At 43.2% G+C, this 27,370-nt stretch overlaps 1 long non-coding RNA gene across 2 annotated transcripts; it reads left to right on the top strand.

Annotated features, from left to right (window-relative positions):
• LOC115649740 lies at positions 1-25,148 on the top strand. Of its 2 annotated transcripts, XR_003999897.1 has the most exons (5): positions 1-135; positions 9,078-9,179; positions 10,141-10,301; positions 14,140-14,263; positions 24,811-25,148. It is a non-coding gene; the product is annotated as an uncharacterized LOC115649740 (long non-coding RNA). The 2 variants fall into 2 exon arrangements; XR_003999898.1 differs by lacking the exon at positions 14,140-14,263.
• The last annotated feature ends 2,222 nt before the right edge of the window (positions 25,149-27,370 follow it).

Below are 27,370 nucleotides of genomic sequence, written 5' to 3'. Positions count from 1 at the left end.
CTTTGACAGCTTTAAAGGAATTTGCACAAAGGAAGGAGACAGCTGCTGTTCTGATGAAGGATTTTTCTGAGCAGGCCTCCCAAGCTAGACGTGCCCCTTTGAGATGCTGCCTCCACTTTTCATCACGAGCAACAGGTATGTTTAAACAGATTTTGTGTTCTTGCCTGCATAGGTCATTGCAATGAACATCTTGCTCTTAAAGCTGCTTGACTTGGATCTGTAAAATGCTGTAGCTTCTTAGTTTATTATTTGGTATTATTCAGTCTTCTATTAACACCAAAGTCCACCTCCTCAGCTGGTGTCACTCAGCATAGCTCCTTTAGTTTATAGATTCTCTAGGGAAGTAACTGTCTTTCTGTGTTTGACTGAGATATCTGTGTTTATATGGCACCCAGTGCTGTAGGGTCTCATCTCTATCAGGTCTTATGGACACTAACATATTATTGTTTTCCTTGTAAAAAACTGTTTTGAGAGTTTATTAATCTGTCTGAAATAATGTGTAAAATGCAGCCTTTAAATCGCAGTTTCCAAAGTGTTGATGTTAGCAATAGGGTTAATAATATTTCAGACCCCCAGTGTCACACTTTGTACAGAAAAAAAAGTCTGACCAGTTTAGCAACGTGTGTTTTGGAAAGTTGCCTGTCATGATCACGGTGCCATTTCCAGATACAGTAACTATGCTCCATTTGCCTGTAATCAGAATGCCCCACCATCTAATTGCTATTCTTACTCAAGTGCTAAGAGTTTGGAATAAAGGGGGTTTGTGAGGGCTCATAAACACAGGAATATTATTTTAAAATGCATCTCAGACGATTTACTTGGTATATTTTTGGCGTAACTAAAGCAAAGATTTCAACAGTGGAGGGTTTATTTACATGTGGGTTTTTCTCTAGTTTGTCTTCTAATAGATAGTCACTTATTACCAAAACACTCAGGCAGTAGGATATACTTCTAGGAACATAAGCTTAGCTACGGATATCTTGTGCTGGGGACAGCTGAGAGGTGGAAGGGAACTTGGTCTTCAGATACCTTTCCACTCCACTGATCTTGGGGCCAACAGAGGTCAACATTAGTTCTTGTGTAACTAAGAGCAACCAAAGGGCTGCTTTATAGCATCCCAGTTGGAGCAGTTCATTTTGCTGGCTGAGGATCGAACAAAATGCCATGCACTCTGATTCCACCCCTTTCTGGTCTTGCCCTACCCTCTCCTGCTCCTGCCACAATGCCTTCCTACCCCAACTCCTGGCAAACAAAAGCATGTGGAATAAAGCCAGATGTGCCCTTTATACTAGAAGAAGCCTCATCAGCCTTTTTCGGTCTCATTTAAGGTCCCTTTGCACCACTCCATGGCACAAAGGAATGATATCAGAGCCAACGAGTTGGCCGCTAGTACTCTCCTGAGAGCCTGGGCATGGCCAACAGAGTATGCTCATCTTTTTGAGGCTGTGCATATGAACCAGTCAGAAACAAGTGCTGGGAGGAATGAATGCTGCTCCTTTTTGATGCAACAGTAAGAAGTACTGGGGCCCCCACAGTCCTTTCACTGTCCTGGCAATTGCTAAGTCTTCCATTCAACCATTGCAGCTGCCCCATCCTAGTGACTGCCTTCCCAGTGTCTGAAGAGCTGGTACAGTATTGGATCTGGGAGTCCTGTTCCTCCTACTCACTAGTTTCACTACCCCCCCACACACACACACAGCCTGCTAAGAGCTCTTCCCCACCCTAGCTAATGGAGACATCCAGCAGTCATGGAAGACTTGCTCACCTCAAGAACCAAAAGTGGGGTCATTCCCCAGTTGACCACCTAGCCCACAGCCAGTGTGGACCTACACCCCACATAACCCCACAGCCAGAGACAGCTGGACAACTTGCGTGCCCTTACCACTGCCAACAGAGTCTGCAGACCGGTCACCTGCCACCATTACTGCTGCTGTGAGAAATAGCTGTCAAGTTAGGGAGTCACCTAGGAGAGTCTCAGAGAAGCTGGGGAGGGGGGGATAGGATGAGTGAAGAGGTACTGGGCTTGAAGGAGAGGCATGCATGTCCATCTAGAGGGGCAGCTGGATTTGGGAGGGAAAGAGTATGGAATTCATAGATTTAAGGAGGAAAGAGGAGAGGGTGGAACTGATGGATATTTTGAGTGTTGAGGGGAAGGGGTATCTCATCCAGGGAATGTTACGTGTATTGCTGAGATAGAAAGCTTTTGAGATAGCCCATTCTTAAAATGCTGTCAGCTGATCAGTGGTAATAACCATGTGAGAGTTGAGGAGCAAGGACAACTACTTTTGGGAGGCTCCGTAGTATAGCAAATGAAACAGCAGAGACACCCTTTAGCCACTTGGCACAAGAGTGCACCCTGAGCAGGGTAGCAGCATTGCAGTCAGTCACTTTCCATCATATTGCAGAAGATTTTAAAAAAAGAAAATGAGGGATCGTGCCCGCTGCCAGGAAAGTAACTTTCCACCTCCCTTTCGGAATTGATCATATTTTGTCTGTGAAAATATGTTGCATGAAGCTTCAGGAGTTCACTTGAATGTAAAGAGCCAAATTCTGCTCTCACGCCCTGACTAATTTCCACTGACTTCAGAAGAATTGCCTGGGTGTAACTAAGAACAGCATTTGGCCCAACCCATGTGTGCAAATTGGTTTATTGCCAAATTAAGCCGATCGAATCAGTTACATCAACTAACATAGCAGGGGCTCAATCCTGCCAGTGTTACACACACAGCTCCCTGCCTGTGGAGCACTCGCAGAATCAGACCCTCAGTGCACACCGTTAATTTGATCTCTTGAAAACATAGTCCAAAAGGGTTTCTTGATAGAAATTTATCTCAGTCAAACATAAGGTAACTCTCCTGGAAATCAGTCACGCAGGATCCCACAGGAACAACTCTTTGCTTTGGAACAGCAGGTGTCCGTCAGGAACGCTAACACAACTTCTTATCACTGAAAAGCAATGTCTTATTTCCCAGCATTGACATTAGCCATATGGCAGATGATAAAGTAGCACAAGAAAAATACATGTTTTCAGTTTCTAATGCTAGTGACTGTCTAGGCGGGAACAGAACAACACAGATGTTAGAGAGGCCCAGATTCACAGTTCTGGCAAAGTTGTGCTTGGCACAGGAGCAGGGTTTGGTGGAAAATGTGTTTTACACCACCTCTACAGCTCCCTGATTCTGGGAGCTCTGTTGGGTTTCTTTGGTCCTTAGCGTAAGTTAGAGTAGCACAAATGGTACTCCAGTTTTCCCCTGGCTGCCCACTGCCCCAAGGGGCCATTCCAACAGCTGTGAGTAGGTGGAACACAGCAATGCTCCAGCCTCACCTCATTTCTCTCAGAAATGCCCCCTGCATGATGGGGTATAACTAGGGTGACCAGACCGCAAATATGAAAAATCAGGATGGGGGTGGGAGGTAATAAGAGCCTGTATAAGAAAAAGACTCCAAAATTAGGACTGTCCTATAAAATTGGGACATCTGGTCACCCTAGGTGTAACTGAGGATGATAGACTGCAACAACGCCACCTACAGATTTCCCCTTGCCAAGGAATTCCGAGGTAGCCAGAGTGCTGCCACGGGGTCAGAAAGCATCTGAGATTCTGTCCAAAAAAACCCTCTAGCTATATTAGCTCATCCTCTCCATCACACACCCAACACAGTGCATTGCTGGTGTTTAGCCCAGTCTAGTTTTAAAGGGCATTAACAGCGTGGCTTTCACCATTCCCTAGAGGACACTGCTCAAGAGTTTTATACATCTCACCACCAGAACGTGTTCCCTAATGTGGATCCTAAAATTTCCCTTTCTTAATTTATTCTCATTGAGTAAAATGAAAAGTGAATGACACTCCTGCTCCTAAACCACAGGGGCGATTTTGAAAATGTTCCTCATTGCTCCTAGTTATTTCCCTCTGTGCCGCTCTGGTCGTGCCTCTCCATCGTGAGGGGTAAGATTCTGATCTCAGTTACCACAGTGTAAATGCAGAAAAACTCTTGACTTTAATGGAATCACGGGAGTGTAACTGGGTCGTGAGTGAGGGCAGAACTTGGCTCATGGTCTGTCCAGGGTTCAGATACGTGTAGATTGTTAACATGCACCTCACTCTTATGCATGTTATATGTATTTCACTCATTCCACCTTTTCTCAGACATCAATCCCTCCATTTCCCTCATCATCTTACTCTTCTCTAACCTCTCTTCCACGAGGTGCTCAAACCTGAATGCCACGTTTCAGCATCAGTGCCATATAGAGAGAGTTATAGCATCAACTCAGTCCATGCTGTGATGTCTTTGACTATACAGCTGAAAATGTCATTGGCCTTTTTTATTTCTATATCACTTTGCAAATCTCATGTCCAATTGGTTGTCCTCTATCATTTGTAGAATCTGTTTGAGCATTAATGGTTTCTACGTTTCTCAAATCCATGTAGGGCCTGACCCAAGGTCCTTGGAGGTCAATCGGAGTCCTTTGATTTCCACAGGATTTAGCTCAAGACCTTAATCCCTTTGTTTCAGATTATTTCCTGCAGCAATATTAATGTACATTTTAATTAAACTGAATTTCATGTGAGGAAATTAGTTTTATAAAACAAAGAATAAAAAGCAATTGCCACTCAACTTGAACTCCCTTCAAATAATACACTCCATCCATTCTAGTGTGTATATACAGGAGTGTTGTATTTAAGGCACAGAAGGTCATTGTCCCGCTCTACTTGGTGCTGGGGAGACCTAAGCTGGGAGCGCTGTGTCCAGTTGCAGGTGCCACACTTTAAGAAAGATGTGGACAAATTGGCAAGAGTCCAGAGGAGAACAACAAAACCTGACCCATGTGGAAAGATTAAAAAACTGGGCATGTTTAGGTCTTGAGAAAAGAAGACTAAGGCCAGGGACCTGATAATAGTCTCCAAGTATGGTAAGGGCTGTTTATAAAGAGAACCATGTACAGTGAAGGTAGGGCAAGAAGTAATGGGCTTAATCTGCAGCAAGGGAGATTTTAGGTTAGATGTTAGGGAAAAAATAAGGGTAGGTAAACTCTGGACTAGGCTTCCAAGGTTGGTTGTGGAATCCCCATCATTGGAGGTTTTTAAGAACAGATTAAACAGTAACCTGTCAGGGACGGTCTAAGTTTACTTGGTCCTGCCTCAGCACAGAGGGTTGGATTAGGTGACCTCTCAAGTCCCTTCCAGCCCTACATTTCTATGACAAGTATATTTGCAATTTCCAAGGATTTTCTTTTCATGCTCTTTGTCTCCTCTTATTTTATCTCAAGTCAGTGAGATCATTCTGTTTGGTACGATTGCTGGTAGTACTATTGCAGTTAACAACAATCCAGGATTCTTTAAAGAGAGATTGCTTTAGCACTAAAATAACCCCTAATGTACACCAACCGAGAGATGAAACGTCACTCTGAATGCCCTCTCCAGCCAGGTTTAAGCTCTGTTCAGCTGCAACATTCAGATCAGTAAGACTGACCGATGTGGAAGCAATGAGCAGAGAGCAGATATTAGCATTTGGTTACTTGGTAACTCTTATTTAATCAATACATACTTTACATTTTAGATCCCAGTGGTAGGATAAACAGAATGGAGTTGAAAACATCAAGTGAAATAAATCTAATGGTTTATGGGACATTTTTATCTCAAAATGCACTGGGGGTCACAAATGAGAGGTTGATTAGGATTCCAAGAGTTTAATTATCAAATAGATGTGTCAAACATTTTGTGGCTAAGAAAGTTTGTTTCAGTGGCACAGATATTCTAATACATATGTACTATACATCATCCTGAATACTCAGTTTTACTATCTACCCAAAAAGAAGCATGAGTGAGAAGGGGTAGTGGTAAGAAATGGAGTCAGATCAAACCCCTTTATATGTCAATTGAGTTACACCATGGATGAATTTGGCCCAGTCTCATCTAAAAAAGTAAAATTATTTTCTGCCAGATCCTAAAGGGGCATGTCAGGGCTTGATTGTGCGCCAGGCTGGCAGTACCACCTAATGGTGGTAATCAAGTTGTGATGCCTAATAGCAAAAGTCCAAGGGTCAATTTCTCTGGCCATTACAGTTCAAGGTAGCACTGCCTATGGTGAGAATCCAGAGGCCACTCCACATATCGGCTATGGTTCAGGTGTAGCATCATCTACTTGTGAGAGTGGGGGTGAGCAGGGGAACCTGAACCTACCCCACTCCACCAGGTTCCAACCCAGGGCCCTTAGAAACAGTAGCCTTCATCTAGGACTCAGGGCCTGATACCCCAAAGCACTCTCCCTGCGTCACTTCCTACCCTTGCTCCAATGCCTCTGGCATCATCATGGAACAGACATAGGATCCTTGTGTATTCCTTTCAGATCTGTCCCCGGCATCTCTCCCGCTGGCCCTGGTGAGTCTCAGGGTTGGCCAGCCCCCAGTGGCTTTGCTATGAGGTTCTGTCCTGGTGGCCTGGAGCCTTGGTGGCTTCCCAGCAGGAGGCTGCTGCACTCAACTGCTCTCCTCTGAGATCATCCCAGACTGATCTGAGTCACACCCTTTTAAATGCAGAGGTGAGGGGTGTGGCCCCTTGGGCTCAGAACAGCTGTTTAACCCTTGCGTCCCCCATGTAGAGTTGGTAATACCCTGTTACAGGGCAAATTCTCCATTCTAATCTGCAGTATAGGCAGTCTACCCACAATGCATGAGCCTGCTGCATATTCTTCCCAGAATTTGCTCATAGGAGAGTTCCATTCAGAACATGCAGTACATGATTATAAATTAGCACTGTAGATCAAGCAGGAGAATTTTGCTTTAGAATTGCCTGCTGTATACAGTGCCAGAGTCAGTGTTGTGTCTTCATCAAGCAACTTCTATTGTATTGTATCAGATCTATAACTGTGTTTGATATTACAATGTTTATTCTAATATTTGCAAACAGCAGTTGATATACGCCCTCAGTGCATAGGTGAATTCCTACTGACATTGAAGGGAGTTGCAGATATAATCAAAGGACAGTACATAGCTCCGTGTCATCAATGAAAACTTTCACAGCAGATTAGTAATATGGAGCGTGAAAAGTGCATGGCTCCTAGGCATGAGTATGAGTGACCCTCATGGATAGCAATAGAAATATTGTAGCATGTTTCTTTGCTTTGTATTTTCCTTTACTATGGACAATTGGCCTCATGATACAATCGGTCTGTAGGTATCAACAGAATTAAGAAATACATGCTCTGAAATATATGAAAGCTGAGGTCTTTCTGTGTCGGCCTCACACTAACACAGTTTTAAATGTTATCAGACCATTGGTAATTGCATGGAGTCCATTACACTTAAAAAAAAAAAAACACTCCATGAAAATGCCTGCACCCTGAAGCAACTGTCAAAAGAAACACTAATCTTCACCCTTCTTGTTAGAGGAGACAGACAAAAATTCCCCTTGTGTATGATTTTCACAAGAACATGATTTTTGCAGGACTTCCCTTCTGATAGATGTTACAAGTAAGAACTAGGCTGTATTCCATTGTGTGGGTGTCCTGCTGTGTGGATATCTTTCAGCAGTGAATTTGTTTCTCCAGAGGCGAAAAGGGGATAGTACACCTTTCAGTGTTAATTATGCACTCTGGGGCAATTAATATTTTTCTGATGTATTACGTGACGGTGGAAAATCACACTTGACCATCACGAAAACTCATCTTGCTGCCTACAGCTGCATGGCTAAATTATTAATGGCGTGTACACAGAACCACTAACGGTGGAATACTGAACGAAGGATCGGTTGACGCTCAGGAAGTTGGAGGAGATATGGAAGACTCCCTTCTAATTAATCACCTTTCTGTTTTGTTATACCGATCTGCCGCTTCCAGTTACAACTGCACCCCTTGCTGTATGCTATTACGTGATTTTGTTTTCAGATTGTTCAAGATAAAGTTACTTCATTATTAATATATATGCACTGTGCATGTACATAAATATTGTATATGTACGGGTGTGTAAACCTATTGGAAGTGTTAATAGTTAAGATAAACTAAGTCCATTATCGCAATGTGTGACTATTTCTATGACCCTATTTGCAATAAAACCAGATTCAATGATATGAGAAAATTGCTAGGTTTCGAAATAATTGAACCAGGCCAGATGAATCCCCACAAAGGCATCATTTACAAAGTACTTTGCTTGTCTAAAATATTTATTCCTGCTGGAGGAAATGGAAAAAGAGTTCATATCGTTACACTGCTATCCTCTGAGCGTAAAATTGTTTTATCGTGTTATGTTTATTTCCTAGACATCTTCCATTGGGATATTGCAGGAAAGTATTGTATGTGCAGTCAGTCCTTTTGTGTAGGCTGTTCATGTTTATTCACTGGGAAGTCGATCATGAGGGTTTTGGGTTTGGTTTTTTTTTTTTTCATTTTTTCTGCTGAGCAGACATCTAAAGTCCCTTTTCTTGTAAAGACACATATTTGCATACACAATGCAAGACCTTAAAACCAGCATTTGCCAACACAGTGCTCTCTGTGATGCCATAGTTTTCCCCTCTGTTTAAGATAGGAAATAGTCATGGTAACTTGTGGAGGATGTGTTGGCTTTAATGATTACAACTTCACTATAGAAATTGGCCTAAGCCCTCAACCACTGGCTAACAATATTTTTGTTTGATTTTAAAAACATGGCTACTTTTTGACTCTTGAATACTTGCAACAAATGGCTTGCAGCAATCTACAGACATAGAATTAGTCCCAGAAATTATCCACTGTTTACATGTGAATAATGAAATGTTTACAAAAATCACTATCTGTTCATAGACAATTAGCAAAGTGAAAAAGAGGTGAAATTATCAGACAAATTATTCGTTAGTAATTATTTGTCCAGCTTTACTTCTGACATATGTTGAGTGAAATGAGATCACCGCTTTGATAGGAAATAACTTAAAATAGGATGATGAGGTTGGAGAAGACACTCCAGACCTTTACAGAGTAATCTATCCCAGCATGGTAACACCCACTTCTTCTCTTAGTATCACCTTAAGAGTTCACTGCAGTTATTTTCATGAAAACCTTCATATCATACATTAAATTTTGTTTGATTCTTAATGTATATGCAATTTTAGGTGACTAATCTGCAATCAAAAACACTTAGCAGGAATGGATCAGTTGCTGTTATGAAGTTTTGAGCTTATAGCATTTTTTCATGCTGGAATGTTAGGGCTGAGGTAAGCACTGCTTATTCAAACATTTACAACTATTGCTGTCCGTGTTATAAGCATCTAAAGGTAAATAGTTAAAGTGGCAATTTTAAATGATGCTTTCTTAGAGTTGATTGGCAATTTTGCAACCATACTATTTCTTTTGATGGACAATGGCTTTTCAAGTAAATTGTTGCTTTATTGTTGCCAATAAGATTTCTTTTTGTTAAAATTGAAGGGGGAGGAGGGTCAAACTGGTTATTGCTTTTTCATTTTTTGAAAACATTAAAACCTTTTCCCCCCAAACTGTCAGTTTTCATTTACTGAAAACTAAAAAATGTTTAGTTTTAACTTTTTTGAAGACCCCTCCCAAAAAAATTTCAAATTTTGTAAATAATGAAAAGAGTTTTGTTTTCACTGAATTTTTTTATGGGGAAAGAAATCATTACCCACAGTTCTAATGTCTAGGGGCTAGATTGTGGCTTGACCTATGCATCTGTGCATGAGAATAAGCTGGAACAAAAGATATCCCACCCTTACACATCTACATGGGCTACATTAGTATAGGGGTATAGAGGTAAGAGAGGATATTCCCCTGCTTACTACCATCCTGGGGCAGGTGGGTGGGAATGGGTGGATATTTAGCTCCATCTCTGTACTTGCTGACCAGAGTAGCTTGGAAGGAATTGTAATGTAGTACTTCTGCGACAATGCAGCTTATGCACCCTTCCTTGTTCAGGGCTGTGCCTCAAGTCAGACCCTAGCCATATGTCTTCATACTGGTTTGGGCATCTGTTAAAATTTCTTGTAAAAATCCTACAAACTAGATCCTCAGATGTGCTGAGGGCCTCCAGGGAGCTCCTGAGTAACTTCATCTCCCAAGGAAGTCCCTGGTAATTGAGGGCCCTTGAACCAAGAAGCCCTCAGCAACCTGCCTGCATAGGGTCCTATGTGAACAGTTATAAGAAAGAAATTTCCTCCCCTAAAGAATGTGTTGGACACAGCGCAATTGAGGACTTCCAGACACAGTGAAATCCTTGCAAGAGGCATCAGAGAGTGGACTGCCAGAGTTTTAGAAGCCCAACAGCTGTTAGCCTGCTGCAGCATGAGGAAGAGTCTTCGGTCTCTCCAATGCACAGGAAAGAGAAGGTAAGGCGAATATCTGAGTTACTTCAAACTGCTCTATTTACATGCAGCTTTCAGTGGAGAATCTCAGTTTATCAAAAACTAGCTGCCGTCCTAATCTGAATGCTGCTTTCCTGTCTGCAAGTGAAAAGCAAAGTTCATTACACTGTCATGCTTTTAGCCCACAGTTTATAGTTATATGAATGGTGCAGACATTTGGCAGGTCCTCAGCTGGTGCATGTCAACAGAGCTTTATCTTCAGTGAAAAATGTGAACACCAGCCCTAGCCCCAGCACAGATTTCTTCCCCTGGTATGTCAGCTCATTCATGCTGGCCAGTGCATTGGATGGAGAGGGCCAAGACTCTCCATTTCCCACCCTTCCTGCTACAATGTGCAGGAAGAAGAGTAGCAGCTCCACAGAGGCTGCTCTTCTTCTCCCAGTTGGTGAGGTGGGTAACAAGAGGACAACATATGCCCCATTCTCCCCTGCTGAGATTCATTATCCAAACAGTGTAACTGAGAGCAGAGCTAAGCCTACACATGCCACTCGGTAATAAATTTGCCCCAGGTCTAAGAAGCATTTGTGGGGATTTCACCAAGTCCTGTGGAAGAGCAGAAAAGCAGACTAGGTAGGCATGCCATCATGGATAAATAGCCCTGCGAAAACAAAACAATAAGCTTTGCTTATGTTATTTAAGCAGTAAAACAATAAAATATCATATTTCAATGATCAGCACTGGGGTTTTTGATGGAAAAATGTATATTTAATTATGACTGGCCTTCACTGTTTGACAAGGGTCTGTTAAAGCCCCTTTGAGAGTGAATCACATCTCTTCCCAACTAAAATTCTATCAATGATTTTATTATAATATCTGTAGAAAATTCTAATGTTAAAATCCCACTTAATTACTGTAATAATGGAACATGTAAAGTGAGGCCATAACTGTATTGGAGAGAGATATATGTGATCCCACTACAGCTATATCATTTCCTGATGACTTTCGCCCACATATTATCAACAGACGGAAGATTAAGACCTGAGGTATTTGCAAGAGTTTGAGATTGGGAATGGTTTCTAAAAAGAAAGCCCAAAATGATCATAGAAATGCAACAATCATTATGAAAACACAGCCTCCTTTACATGCATGGATGTAGAGACATTTGTCTGTGATCTAATTCATCTAACTCCTTTCCCCTTAGCAGAAAAGCCTCACTTTTCAGTTGTCTATCCAATAATATCACTAAAGTAGAATTGTTGGACATGTCCATACTTATCTTAAATTCACTTATTACCTACTCCAGTCACTTTTCCTGCATGTCTATTCACTTGCTGGTGGTTCTTTTGGAGAACATGCAATGAAGCAGAAGGGCAGTGAGTTTAAAACTGCTAAAAGGAAATACTTTTTCATATTCATATCTAGTCAGTGGAATTCATTGCTGTGATAGATCTCTGAGACCATTTGCTCAGCAAGATTCCAGAGAAAGGACTAGACATTTACATAGTCACCAAGAGCATGCACAGTTATAATAGAAAAGATTGTGGGAAAAAAACCTCAAGAATTTTGGAAAATACATATGAACCTTTACACTTCAGGACTTAAGTCAGTCTGACAAATAAAGGGTGGGAAGAAAACTATTGGAACAACTTACCTAGAGATGATGTGGAGTCTAGACCATTTGAAGTCTTTAAATCAAGTCTTCATACTTTTCTGAAAGAGAGGCTGTAGCTCAAACAGAAGTTATGGGCTTTATGCAGGAATTGCTAGGCTGTATGGCCTGTGTTATGCAGGAGGCAGACCATTATGATCATCCAGTCTGACTGCCTGCATATCAGGCTTGTTCCCTCTGGTTTTAACATTTATGAATCTGTGAGATTTTCCCCTATGTGAAGATTATTTCTACTGCTGGATTTCCTGCATCTTCCTCAGAAGCATCCGATAGTGGCCACTGTCACAGTCAGGCTATTGAACTAGATGGACGACTAGTCTGATCTGATATGGTGATTCCTATGAGAAGGATCTTCTCTAGGTAACACGTCTCCATTTTATCTTTAGCCCATTCAGATCATGATCCCTTATTTTGTTATTCCCTCCCCAGATCCTGGTATGATCCAAGGGTAGATTCATATCCAGAATTATAAATAAGCACTCTGGTGTCCAATCCTGAGGTCCTATCATAGGCCTTACTCAAGTATTAATTCCGTACAAGTCCTCCTGACATCACAGGGAATTAAATATGCACTTAAGTGCTTTGCTGAATCAAGACCTGAGTTAGGCCTGACTAAAGACTTGGTGGCAAGATTTGGTGGCAAGTTTATAGCCTTTTTTTTCCTCCCTTCTAACCCCAAAAAGAATCATTCCACATGAACATTGTTCCCCTTATTTGTGGAGTTTGGACAGGGATGCTGAACTCCACCCATATACGTTCACACATACAGAGTTTGTCTTTTTCCATTTGTTGATATGGGATTTTGATTTAAGTGGAAGCCAGGGAAGCCTGGTGTGATACATATCATCTCTACTTTGGGAGACAGAGTTAGCTGGGAGGGCAGTTGGCACAGCCCTCCACATGATGTAGTATGTCTTAATCCAGTGTCTGCAACCTGATGTATGTGTGTGGTTGGGTGAGTGAGAGGCATTTGACCTATGTGAATGGGCAGAAGGAACAGGCAATGAGGGGTAGAAAGATTAAACTAGGGAAAGAAGAGGGCATAGAACAGAGTTGGTTGATGGGGATGAAAGGAACATAAGATGGAGGCACCAAAGTGATGAAACAGGAAAGGGAGACTACAACAGTGGAAACAGTATCAACCAATATAATTTTTATTAGTGTTACCATAGACCTTAAGAGCCCTATTCATAGACCAGGACCACATTGTGGTAGGTGCTACCTTCACTGTGCCCAGCTGGTTGTCAAGGGAGGAAGGATGCACACCTGTGAGCAGATATATTTATCCTCATCACTGGATTTCGATGACAAAGTAATAACGTAGCAGGGAAAACTCCCATCACCACAGTTAGACCTTGTCAAAATATAGAATGATACGTCTGCTTTCCTCACTTTCGCTGGGTGCATGTGTGCAGTGCACAGTTCTTACCTCATCTGCGTGGGACTCACTTATAGACTTTGACCACATCATGATAAAGTGCATTTTTAAGAGGAAACTGGGATTTTTAATATTATTTTGTTTGTCATTTGCCTGCAGGATCCACAATAATCTGATTCTATGATCTAAGATTGAATGTTGTTTTCAAGCAAAAGTGAGAAAGACAATATAAGTATATCTACGTTTTAAGAAGCATATGAGTTACAATAACATACACATCAGGATGATACACAGACATGAGACTAGTGTGTCATACCAGTCACTACAATGATAGGTGCTCATCCATCATGGAACTGCTTAACTTGGAAGAATAGTTTGGAAGACACCCCTATAATAAGATGAATAGATTTGATATTGTGTTTGCGTTTTTCTATCCTATTAGGACTATGTTGCTTTTTTAAGTGCCTTGTACTTTCAGATTAAGAAAAATCCCTTTTTGAATTAAATCAGTTTGTTCAAAAATAGCAATTCTTGAATTTTTATGTTTTAACCAAGTTCTGTTCTGTCATTCCTTCTGGTGATGACAAGTTCTAGTGAACTCTAGCTCTATGACTCTGAAAGGAAGGGCAGTGTTATTTCACTGTAAATACTGCAATGATCTGAGTGTCATCAAAGTCGCAACAAGTATGTTTCAGATCATGTCTTTTGAAGGACACCATACAAATACTATATAGCCAAAGCAAGTTCAAAGCTTCATTCAAAAGGCATTACTCCAGTTTGAACAATGACATTTTGTGCTTTGATCAATTATCTAGACGAATTGTAGTAAATGTCCGCCTTCGATACTGAGAAAAAGGCCACCCGTGAACCAAGCTGTGAGTGAAAAGCGAAAAGCAGAGAGAAGGGTTCGATTTTGTGAGCCAGAGATCACTGGATATGGTATGTTTAAGATATTTAAACTATTTATACTCTCCCAAGAGTGGCATTCTCTTTCCAGTGTTTCCACATCTTTTCAGATCCCCCTCCTCACCAATGTCTGTTACCACAATTCATTGTGTTATCTGTGTAAATCAGACCAGTTTCTTGGGGTACAGTCCTTCAGCTCAATCTTCAGCACAGGTGGCTGTAATCTACCTTTCTGCCTTTCCTAGTGGCAAAATAGGCTCTGGCACAAGTTAAAACAACCACACAGCTATTTTCACTGACCTCCTGGAACAGTCCCCTAAAGAAGCATTGTAACAGCTCATGATTGACAGAACAGTAGGTTCTGGTCATGTCTCTTTTTACCCCATCTCATCCCATCCCAGAACACTCCTTCTGTGGACCAGGGATGAAGATGGGGGCCCTTTAGGACAGATTTATGTGCTGTTTATGTCACTCTGAAGCAAAAGGGATTTAGCCTGGGACTTCAGTGGGCTTTGGCCAGGATCACATTATCTTTGGGCCTTTCTAGTCATTCAGAATTTGGCACATGAAAGGATCCAGTAAGTTGACCCTAAGTTCTGTGGATATCCGCTTGCATGCTTACCACCACATGTCTGAGGAGAAATTATTCTTCTCCATCTCACTCCCAGCATTTATGTCCATATCAACAGTAACAAGTGCAAGAATCTCTCTCTAGAGCAAGTTGGGAGGTGTGGAATGGAATTCTAAAGGATCTGATTCTCCTCTCATTTAGAACCACAGAACCACAGGGTTAGAAGGGACCAGAAAGGTCACCCAGTCTAACCCCCTGCCAAAATGCACGGTTTGTTGTGTCTAAAGACAGATGGGTCTCTAACCTCCTTTTGAAAACCTCCAGTGACGGACCTTCCCCAACCTCCCTAGGCGGTCTGTTCCATTGTCTTATTGTTCTTACAGTTAGGAAGTTTTCCCTGAGATTTAATCTAAATCTGCTATGCTGTAGTTTGTGTCCATTGCCTCTTGTTCTGCCATCTGTGACAAGAGAAAACCGTTCTCCATTTTTATGGCAGCATTTCAAGTATTTGAAGACCACTATCATGTTCCCCCTTAATCTCCTCTTTTCCAAAGTAAACATATCCAGTTCTTTCAGCCTGTTTGTATGGCTTGCATTCCATCCCTTTGATCATCTTTGTCACTCGCCTCTGGATCATTTCCAGTTTCTCTACATCCTTTCTAGACATTGGTGAGCAAAACTGAACACATTATTCCAGCTGAGGCCTAACCCATGCTGAGTAGAATGGTACTGTCACCTCCTGTGACTTGCATGCTATGCCTCTGTTAATACAACCTAAAATTGCATTTGCTTTTATTTGCGACGTTATCTCATTGCAGACTTATGTTGAAGTTGTAATCCACCACAACTCCCAGATGTGCTGCTATTAAACAAGTTTCCCTCATTCTATATTTGTGCATTTGTTTTTTCTTCCCTTAGTGTAGCAGCTTACATTTGTCTTTGTTGAATTTCATTTTGTTGTCCATAGCCCAGTTTTCCAATTTATCAAGATTCCTCTGAATTTTAGCTCTATCCTCTAAAGTGTTGGCAACCCCCCCAGCTTTGTGTCATGTGCAGATTTGATCAGTATGCTCTCTTTACCTATATTCAAGTCATTAATCATGATGTTAAACAACACTGGACTCAGAACAGATCCCTGTGGAGCCCCACTTGAGACCTCCCTCCAATCTGACATCATTCCATTAACAGTTACTCTTTGTTTGCAATTGCTTAACCAATTGTGTGTCCTCTTAATGGAAGTTCTGACGAGCCGGCATTTCTCCAGCTTACTTATCAGAATGTCATGTGGAACTGTGTCAAAAGTCTTGCTGAAGTCCAGGTATAATATGTCCACTGCTTCCCTCTGTCCACCAAACCAGTTGCCCTATCGAAGGAAATCAAGCTGGCTTGGCTTGATTTGTTGTTGGTAAATCAATGCTGGCTGCTAGCAATTATCCTTTCATCTGCCAGGTATTCACAAATTGAATATTTTCTACATGCTCTAGTAGCTTCCCAGGTATCAAAATTAGGCTGACTGATCTATAGTTCCCCAGCTTCTCCTTTCCCCCCTCTTTTAAAGATGGACACTACATTAGCCCTTCTCCAGTCTTCTAGGACCTCTCCTGTCATACATGAATTTGTAAATATTATTGCTTATGCTGGTTTCCACAGAATGCTAGAAATGTAGGACTAGAAGGAACCTCAAGAGGTTATCTAGGGGGTCAGGGGTTCTCAAACTGGGGGTCAGGACGTCTCAGGGGGGAGTGGCAAGATTATTACATGGAGGGTCGCAAGCTGTCAGCCTCCATCTCAAACTCTGCTTTGCCTCCAGCATTTATAATGGTGTTAAATATATTTAAAGTGTTTTTAATTTATAAGGGATGGGGCGGTCACACTCAGAGGCTTGCTGTGTGAAAGAGATCACCAGTACAAAAGTCTGAGAACCGCTGATTCTCGTCTGTCCTGCCTGCTCTGAGGCAGGATTAAGTATACTTAGCCCATGCCTGACAGGTGTTTGTTTATTCTGTTCTGTCAAGGATTCCACAACCTCCTAAGTAACTTGGTCCAGGGCTTAACTATCCCTATTTTTGGAAGGCTTTCCCCGATATCTAACCTAAATCTCCCTTGCTGCAAAACTAACCCATTCTATTATTCCTGACTCACAATGAAGTGTAATTGAAAGGAGAATCAGCCCCAGGTTTTCTTAAAACATGAAAAATTCCCAGTCTTTCACTTCAAGAGCCATAACTAATTTTCTTTATTGCAAACAGCCTGTGATTAAGCCTCACTTGCTGTTTGTCCATACAGTGCTATTAATACAATTCAGTTAGAAGCTGGTAAGAGAAAGCTTGTTGGCGCCACTGACATTTTTCCATTCTCTGTATTTTCATGCTGGGTTGTACTCGAGCTGTCCTTGCCAAATAGGCACCATTCCGGGACATTGTCAGATGAGGAATCCATATTACAATAGTGTTTGTTTTAAACTCAACTTCCTACCTCAGCCTGCTGGTCTGTCTCATTCTCATGCTGGAAATTATTCAGATGAGGCGTTCCTTCTTGGCAACAGCTATGAAACCTCTCATCCCAATCACAACAGCAACAGTCTCTGGATCTTACGTTCCTGCTCCATCACTGTCTGTTTTCCATTTCTTCCTGAAATGCTTTGACCTTTTCACACTTGCCATTTTTAGGTAGCAACTTTCACTTACGGGCCAGAGGGCCCAGATTCTCATCAGGCCTCTTAGCTCCTATTTCACTCTGCTACCCTGAGGCAGCCTTTGTTAGCATGTGAGAACATTTTCATTCTCTTTTCTAGACATTTCCTGCTGGGATTTCAGAGTTGGTAAGTTGAAGTTTTACATTATAACTGTGGGCCATTCCTGGCACTACCTGAGATTGCCTACCTGCTGCTGTGATTAATTGTGCAGCGATACTCCATGAATAGGAATTGTTTCATGCTGTCAGTGTTTTTGTGTGTGCATGAAGCACAATATGTGATCAGTTCTGCTCCAGTATTTTAAACCAACAGAAGGTAAGATAAATAGAGGAAACAAGAATTCAGTCCCTGGAGCCATGTTTAATTTAAATATAATTAATACATTTTATGGCAATAAAATGGGTCCAAGTTTTTCACGGAGATAGGGAAGCGAAGCCCCCGTAAGCTAAGCTGAAGTTCTCTTGGCTGACTTCTACCCATGGTGAATATGCAGTTCATTAACACAGTGGTGATGTGGAGGAAATAATTAAAATAATCTGTTTTCTCTTCTTGTGTGTGCAAGAATATTCAAGGCAAACAAAAGTTGCAGAAACACTCCAAGAAATCTGTGTGCAATAGTGTTATTGACTATATTACAGGACGGTCTGGAGGCCCTCCCAAAACCAAGACTGGGACTAGGGTTGCTAGGAGTCTGGTTTTCGAGCAGAACGCCTGGTCAAAAAGGGACACTGGTGGCTTCTGTAAGCACTGCAGACTGGGCCATTAAAAGTCTTATTGGCGGGGTTGACAGACTCCCTACCCGGCTCCGTATGGCTCCCCGGAAGCGGTGACATGTCCCTCGGCTCCAAGGTGGAGGGATGGCCTGGGGGGCTCCATGTGCTGCCCCTGTCCTGAGCACAAGCTCTGCAGCTCCCATTGGCCAAGAACCACAGCCAATGGAGCTGCGGGAGTTGCACCTGTGGGCAGAGGCAGTGAGCATGCACCACACAGAGCCGCCTGGCCGCGCCTCCACCTAGGAGCCAGAGGGACATGTCACCAGTTCTAAAAATCCCCCCAAGGTAAGTGCCACCCACACCCCCTCCCAGACCCCAACTCCTTGCCCCAGGCCTGACCCCCCTCCTGCACCCTAAATCCCTCATCTCTGGTCCCACTCCAAAGCCTACACCCCAGCTGGAGCCTGCACCCCCCCCCTTGCCATCCCAACGTCCTGCCACAGCCGATCTCCCTCCCATACCCAAACTCCCTCTCAGAGACCACATCCACATCCCTTCATCCCTGGTCCCACCCCAGAGCCTGCACCCCCAGCCAGAACCTGCACCACCTCACACATCCCACCCCCCTGCTCCAGGCCTGAGCCCCCTCCTGCACTCCAATCCCCTGCCTTAGCCCTTCCCACACTCTGAACCCCTCATTTCTGGCCCTACCCTGGAGCCCACACTCCCTCCTGCAGCCCAAGCCCCTGTCCCAGTCTGGTGAAAATGAGGGAGGGAGGGAGGGGGAGAGCCAGCAACAGAAGAAGCGGGGATGGAGCGACTAGGGGCGGGGCCTCAGAGAAGGGACAGGGCAGAGGGTTGGAACGGGGAAGAGGGCAGGGCAAAGATGTTCAGTTTTGTGCAATTAGAAAGTTGGCAACCCTAACTGGGACCCATTGTGCCGGGTGCTGTACACATACCTAGTTGGAGATCTTCCTGTTCTGAAGAGCCCATGGTCTAAATAGACAAGTTAGAAAAAAGGGAGAAGAAAAAAGGGAGAAGTATTATTATCCACATTTTACAGATAAGGACCTGAGACTCATAGATATGCTGCATCAGATCCTCAGCTGGTCTAAATCAGCTGAGCTGGTTATGAGTGATTTGCCCCCAGTCATGCAGAACATCTGTATCAAAGCCAGGAATTGAATCCTGAGCTCTTGTGTGCATCCGAAGAAGTGAGCTGTAGCTCACGAAAGCTCATGCTGAAATAAATTTGTTAGTCTCTAAGGTGCCACAAGTACTCCTAGTCTTGCACCTCTATCACAGACCAGCTGCCTCTTTATTATTAAAGGCTCTGGAGCTGAGTATGCTATTTGTAACAAACAGTTCAGCTAATGGGGTTAATGGAGCTGTGTGGAGGACAGAAGTTCCATTAACCAAAGGATTTTTCAATTTTGAAATCTAGTTGGTTACAAATTGCAGTGAAAACTGAAAATTACATAATTCTCCATGATGGAAAATTCCAGAAAAAAAAATTCATTCTGAGTTGTTCGAAATGTTGTGTTTTAACAAACTCAGAATGTCTAGTTGTCAAATTCCACTTTAAAATTCTTCTTCTGTTGTATTACACTAGATGATAATAATACAAAATAAAATGTTTTGAAATGAGAATTTAATTTCAAAACAAAAAAGTGAAACATTTCATTCCAAGTATCAGAGGGTAGCCGTGTTAGTCTGGATCTGTAAAAGCAGCAAAGAATCCTGTGGCACCTTATAGACTAACAGACGTTTTGGAGCATGAGCTTTCGTGGGTGAATACCCACTTCCTCAGATGCGGTGTGTGTGTGATGCATCTGAGGAAGTGGGTATTCACCCACGAAAGCTCATGCTCCAAAACGTCTGTTAGTCTGTAAGGTGCCACAGGATTCTTTGCTGCTTTTATTTCATTCCAAAAAGAACTTTATTTTTTTCATTTTTAACAACCAAATTATGGGAAAATGTACCCATTTTCACCAAGCTTTTTGATTTAAACTGAACTACATATTTTGATGGAAAACAACTCCTTTGAAGTTTCACCAACCAGTTGAAGAATTTAGCCCTTTTTTCCGTTTCCAAATTAGACATGAGCAGACTGATTTTTTAAAAGAATTTATTTGCAATTGTACAACAAACGTAGTTAAGCCTGAAGGTTGTTTTCAATTATCAGAATTCACTTCCACTATACCTGTGCTCTGTTTATTATTCATAAGAGCTGATTGTTGATCTCAGGCTGGTGGTGGTTATTCCCAGCTACAGAAGATGTACCAGTGCTAGCTCTAATCGAGCTCACATGCTACAAATAGAGTGAACAGCAGGAAAGACTAGCTGACCTGAGTACATGCCTAGCCCTTCCCACTTCGCATGTCCCTGTAGTAATGCTTTTATTTTTAGCACACTAGTTTGAGCACATGGGTATGCCTCCTTGAGCAGGGAATTACTCCCCCAGCTCAAAGTACAGACATATCCTCAACGGTAATTTTTTCTGTTCCCTCATTGAAACTTTATAAGCAGGGAGTGAGCAATTCCACCATGAATGGGGACTAACAAATATCTACATTTATATCTGAAATGTGAATCCCTTGTAAATCATGCAGAGAGCAACATTTGTGTGGATTTATAAACCCTCTGCAAGAACGTCAGGGGAGAGGGAATAAGAAGGCCTGAATCAAAACATGATTCTCAATTCACACAATCAGTTCCCAAATCATTTTCACTACTATAAGACTAACGGTGACCTTTTTACTGAAGTCTGTCAGCCAGTTAAGAACGAGGAACAGTATCAGGTGATTCGAGGGACAAATCACACATTGGAAATATCGAACAGCACGTAGTTTCACTGGAAAGAGCTGGTGAGCAATCCACAGGCTAAATAAGTTCACGTGAACCTTTTGTAGAATAATTCCAAATAACAGACAAACTAATAAAAATCGAAGCCTATTCACAGATAATCTGCAAGCAGAAAGAAGGGCTACATTCAAATGAAGAAATTATTTGCTGCAAATAATTCACCCAACTCTATTATAGAGCATCGATTTGGCTTCTGGTGAGCTTTCAAATGATGGCTATTAACATTCTACCTTCTCTCCACACACTTTTTGATACATTATTATGTGCTTGTTGCTTGATTTTATGACTTTTACCTTCCTTTATGTACATCTGTATGACAGCTTAATTGACTGCTATGTATTCCAGGGTTGGTAATAGAAGCTAATTTAAATATGCTACCACTAATGTCAGTCCTTAACCCATAACAATACACACCACATTTTTATCTTCTTATTGATTATGTGCATATGCCAGGCAAATAGTTGCACACTCTCGCTTTTTATTCAGGCAGGAATGTGGTTTTCGAGAGCACATTTAATACTCGGAGTGCTTTATAAAATAATATTGACTGTGCAATGACCATGCAGACCAACAGAACAGCCATTACGCTCTCAGAAATAGCTCACATATGCTGTTTAGGGGTAAAAGAAGGATGGTTTGTGGCTAAACATAAGCCTGAGAATTAAGAGAGTGGAAATATATCTCAGGTTTCCTGTGTGAGTAGATTGCCACAGCTCTTATTCGACTGGGCAAGGAAAGGAGAGGGAGTCTGGTGTAGCTGCTGTTGTGGTAGGATATGGGGTGCGGCTGCAGAGCCCAAAAGAGGTCACTTTTGATAGTGAAGGATGGGGCTCTGGGCTGCAGGGATACAACCAGGTGAGCGGCAGGCTGCAGTGGACACCAGACCCTAATTTCTGTCATTAGAGTGCTGTAATCTTTAAATAAACCTAATTTAGTTGCTACATATAAGCTTTTGTAATTTCAGTGCAGAGAACAAGACAGAAATAACATGCCCTCTGGCTTACTCCATTGCTCAGACTACGACTCCAGCTGCAATGAGGAGAACCCCGTACTCTTTGTCATTGGCAAATGATCAGGGGAGTCAGGGAAAGGGATGGGAAGTAGCAAGACAGCCCCCTCAACCTGCCATCCACCGTAGATGACCAGGCACACAGGGAGTAATGAGCTGTTCCAGGAGAGGGTGTGAAGTAACTTACTCCTACCGCAAAGCAGTGGTGAGGAGCTGGGAAGTACCCTACACATTGCCCCTTACTCAAAGGAGACTCTATGGTTAGAGTCTAGCTCTAATCTTGGTGTGCCTGTTTCTTTGCCTGTATCATGAGGCTGACCCCCCTCTGATCCACTGGAGCATTGCAAGTCTCAGCTTGTCAGGCAGGCAGAGTTTACCCAGATGCCCACCATAGAAATGCTGACACGTAGAATAGTAACAATCCTTGCATTCAAGGTAGCTGCACCAAATTACACCAGCTGAGGATCTGGCACCTAACGTCAACACCTGTGATACCACCCAACAGAACAGGCCAAATCCCCCTCTTGTTCTAATCTACTTTAAATTACTGCCCATGTCTGTGTTCCCAGCTTCCTTTTACTGCTGAGAACCTTCCCCCATACACAGCATGACCTGCATACACTGCACTGACCCATGCTGCAGCAGGGAGCATGCCCAATTCCTTCCCACTTTGTTGTGCTGCTCTCTAGAATCGTAGAACCATATGGTTAGAAAGGACTGCAAGGGTCGTAATACCGAAATGCAGAATTCATTGTGTCTAAACCATCCCAGACAGATGGTTATCCAGCCTCCTTTTGAAAGCCTCCAGTGAAGGAGCTTCTTCTCTAGCTAGTTTGTTCCATTGTCCCACTCTTCTTACAGATGGGCAGTTTTTCCCTGAGATTTAACCTAAATCGGCTATGCTGTAGTTTGAACCCATTGCCTCTTGTCCTGCCCTCTGTGGCAAGAGAAAACAACTTTTCTCCATCCTTTTTATGGCAGCCTATTCCTCCAGGTGGGATACGGCGCAGGAGCACAGTGCAAACCTATTGTACAGGTGTCTTAAGCATGAGAAGCACCTATCCTCAGAAGTCGGGGAACTCTAGAGTGTCCAGAGTTCACTTGATGCCAGATCCTAGCCCTTAGACTAGTGGTGCAAAGTTGCTGTAGTGCCAGCTTAACTGGCCAATGTAGAATTCCTCCTATCTGGGTGTATCTTCCAGTGGGATAGGAATGCTGTAATGCCACCTCTCCCTTATTAGCCCCCAATTGGTTGGAAGGAAGAATATTATGCCCAATGGCCCCCAACTGGTTAGACGGAAGGGGGTTATGCCCTCATTAGTCTCTGGGCTGTCATCATGGTAGTGACAGGATACACCATGGAAAAGTTATGGGTGAGGTTAAACTTCATTGAAACTGGCGAGTGTCACTCAGGATAAGTATACAAAACAAATGAGCTCTTTTTTGGAACCAGAAAGTGGAAACAACAGAACCACCCAGAACACAGCCACATGGCAAGGCTTGAGTAGAAGTTGAACTATGTGACCCCAAGGAGTTTGCCTGGGGACTGATATAGCAAATGTAGGTGCTGGGCAGTGATTGGTGGCTTGTGTGCCTGCATAAGACAGAAGCACCATATACTAGACATAGAAAAGGAGAAGAAACCCAAGGGGACAGCAGAACAAGCACTAGGGATGTGGCCCTGAGAAAGGGTGAGAGAGCTTTTTGGGCAGAGTGCTGTAGAAAAGAGGCTTAGAACTAGAGGCAAAGAAATTATCTCCTGCTATGTTCAGGGAAACTGGACTTTGTATATTCTTAAATAAACAGGATTGTCCCAAAGAAATATCTGGTTCCATCATCAATTTCTCATCTTAGTGGAAACAACCGGCAGGACCCTAAAAACTGGCTAACTTCTCGCATCATGACGGGGTAACAGAAAGATACACTAAAGGTGCATTCTCATATCTAAATATCTATTTGCCCCCGTTATTCCTGACCAGACCCTTTGAGAACGTTGCAATGGCATAACCCGGCTATAATAGACAGCAGAATGGCATCCAAGCTGTAAAATGTAGCCCAATGATTTCGTAGTATGCCTGACCCACAGTGATCTGAAATGCCTCAGATTATTTTTACAAGAAGAAATGTTTACAATACATTCCTTTTTACGATTAAGCACAGTGAACATTCCAGTGTGATTAGCAAGTTTAACGTTGAGAGACAGACTGGCCCTGTGAAAGCATTGTAAATGTGCTGCTCAGTGGACACATCCTCATTTCCTTCTTATTTTAATTAGCAAGACCTGTAACAAGTTCATGTTACAGGGAAAAGGCAAGTAATCTACTTCCTCTCTCTTTATGGAATATTTGTGAGCATTAAATAATTAGTCATGGTTGCTTAATATTCTCTAGTATTTAACCTAGTGTTTTGCTTAAATGTATAAAAAATAATTGCTGTGAGGAAATTTGAGAACATGCATTAACTATGGTAATCCTGTTCTTACTGTATATAATTAAACCCTTGTAATGCTCCATTAGATTACATCTTTTATATTCAGCAGCCTCTGTAGGGAGGTGTGACTCGCTGCCATTTAACTGATGTATATAGAAGCACTCACAACCAGAGCACTGCTTAACCTGCTGTTTCCAGAAAACCAGGACAAAGGCAGCAGTGGGGGTCAAATTTGGGAACTGTTTCAGACACCACTAAAATAATGCTTCTTTCTTTTCTCTCCCCAACCTCTTCCAGCACATGACAGGCCATCAGCTGGATTGCCCTTGCTCCTGTGGATTTCGCTTTGTTTAGTGCTGATCCTGGCTGTGAGTCTGTACTACAACAGCGTGAAGCAGAATTTCAAAGTCTTGGAAGAATTTCAATCCCAGCTCATTATCTTCCTTCTTCAGATAAGACACGTTGCTTTGAAATGCTGGACTTGGTTTATGAGGCAATAAAGGTGTCACACGTGTGGAATTGTGCATGGCCCAAGACAAAGATCTTAGCAGATAACATCTAAATGTATATTGCAGCACAAGGCTCACAGCCCACTCAACCCAAACACCAGAGAATGCGCCAGCCTTCCCTTTGAAGACTAAGGGCTTGTCTACATCAGAAAGTTGCAGCGCTGGTGAGGGAGTTACAGCGCTGCAACTTTGAAGGTGTACACATCTGCAGGGCACCACCAGCGCTGCAACTCCCTGTTTGCAGCGCTGGCCGTACTCCCGTTTTGTCTCGGGTGTAGAGGATCCAGCGCTGGTGATCCAGCGCTGGTAATCCAATGTAGACAGTTACCAGCGCTTTTCTTGACCTCCGTGGAAGGAGGAAGCCTCTGGTAATCAAGCTGGTTTCCTTTCCCGGTTTGCTCTCTCGGTCCCGGAGCCAGCCAGCAAACCGCAGGGAAGGAGACCTGCTTGCTCGGGGTTCCGGGACCGAGAGAGCAAACCGGGAACGCCGCGGTTTGCTCTCTCGGTCCCGGAGCCACCCAGCAAACCGCAGGGAAGGAGACCTGCTTGCTCGGGGTTCCGGGACCGAGAGAGCAAACCGGGAACGCCGCGGTTTGCTCTCTCGGTCCCGGAGCCAGCCAGCAAACCGCAGGGAAGGAGACCTGCTTGCTCGGGGTTCCGGGACCGAGAGAGCAAACCGGGAAAGGAAACCAGCTTCGCCGCGGTTTGCTCTCTCGGTCCCGGAACCCCGAGCAAGCAGGTCTCCTTCCCTGCGGTTTGCTGGGTGGCTCCGGGACCGAGAGAGCAAACCGCGGCGTTCCCGGTTTGCTCTCTCGGTCCCGGAACCCCGAGCAAGCAGGTCTCCTTCCCTGCGGTTTGCTGGCTGGCTCCGGGACCGAGAGAGCAAACCGCGGCGTTCCCGGTTTGCTCTCTCGGTCCCGGAACCCCGAGCAAGCAGGTCTCCTTCCCTGCGGTTTGCTGGGTGGCTCCGGGACCGAGAGAGCAAACCGCGGCGTTCCCGGTTTGCTCTCTCGGTCCCGGAACCCCGAGCAAGCAGGTCTCCTTCCCTGCGGTTTGCTGGCTGGCTCCGGGACCGAGAGAGCAAACCGCGGCGAAGCTGGTTTCCTTTCCCGGTTTGCTCTCTCGTCCCGGAACCCCCCTTGAAGCCGCCCAACAGCGCTGCAGTGTGGCCACATCTAACACCACTTGCAGCGCTGGTTGCTGTAAGTGTGGCCACTCTGCAGCGCTGGCCCTATACAGCTGTACTAATACAGCTGTAACAACCAGCGCTGCAAAATTTTAGATGTAGACATGGCCTAATAGAGCTGACCCTGTTGTACACTTACCTTTTCTTGTAGCCACTTGTCTTCCATTTCTTTTATTATTATTGTATGTATTACACTAACACCTAGAGGTTGCAACCAAAATCAGAGCTCCATTGTCCTAGGCAATACATAAATATCTGGTAAGAGATAGTCTCTGCCTCAGAGAGTTTATAAACTGAAGAAACAAGAAAAAGCAAAGGAACAGAAACACAGATTAATTGATTCAATCAAGGTCTCATAGGTAGATAATACCAGGAACTAAACCCAGGTCAATCAAGTCTCAGGTCACAAGACCATCATTCTGCTCTGGTTTTGCTACTGCAATGTGTGCAAGCATTATTTCTTGTGCTCGAAGGCTCTGCCATGCTGTATTTTACACATATGTGAAATGATTGTGAGTAAAACCTTGGCAGATGGTGTTCTCATTTCCCCTCAAGCTTTCTCCTATGTGGGCAAAAGATAGCTCTTGGAAATGTTTCACTGGGCTCCCAGGCATGGAAGAGAGCATGCAAACTCATTTAAACAGGCTATGGTTATTTGCTTAATATCACACATAACAGAATTGAATCCCAGGTTAATTATCAAGTCAGTAGTTTAATCCTATGGGTTCGATTCAGTCCGTAAACCTCATGAGCCAAGTTTACATGGTTTGTGATATCAACAAACTTTTTCAATTTACTTATAGCTTGTATTCAGTCAGGGGGCCATGTATTCATTCCATGCATGCTCAACTATAGTTTAAGGCTTTGCATAATGCTACAATTGATGTTTATGAAGGTGGCAAGGATAAAGTTCCATTGTTTTGGGAGGCTCCCCACTAATATCCTACAGTAAAGCAATTTCTAAAGGGGATCATTTTAACAATGATAGTGCAATAAATGCTGAATGCCTCTTGTGTGTGTCAAAGTAGACTCCATGTGTCTATTCAAGTGTGTCTCAGAGAGGGCCAACAAATTCATCTGGGCTGTGAGCACTAGCTTCCTGGACTTTATTTTCTCCATAGGCATAAATAACAACATCCTTTTTTGCCTGGCCTTCTTTTCA

The sequence above is a fragment of the Gopherus evgoodei genome, chromosome 4 (assembly GCF_007399415.2).
Source record: "Gopherus evgoodei ecotype Sinaloan lineage chromosome 4, rGopEvg1_v1.p, whole genome shotgun sequence".
NCBI classification, from domain to species: domain Eukaryota; kingdom Metazoa; phylum Chordata; order Testudines; family Testudinidae; genus Gopherus; species Gopherus evgoodei.
Note: the sequence above shows the minus strand (reverse complement) of the source record. Positions and strands in the feature narration are given on the sequence as shown.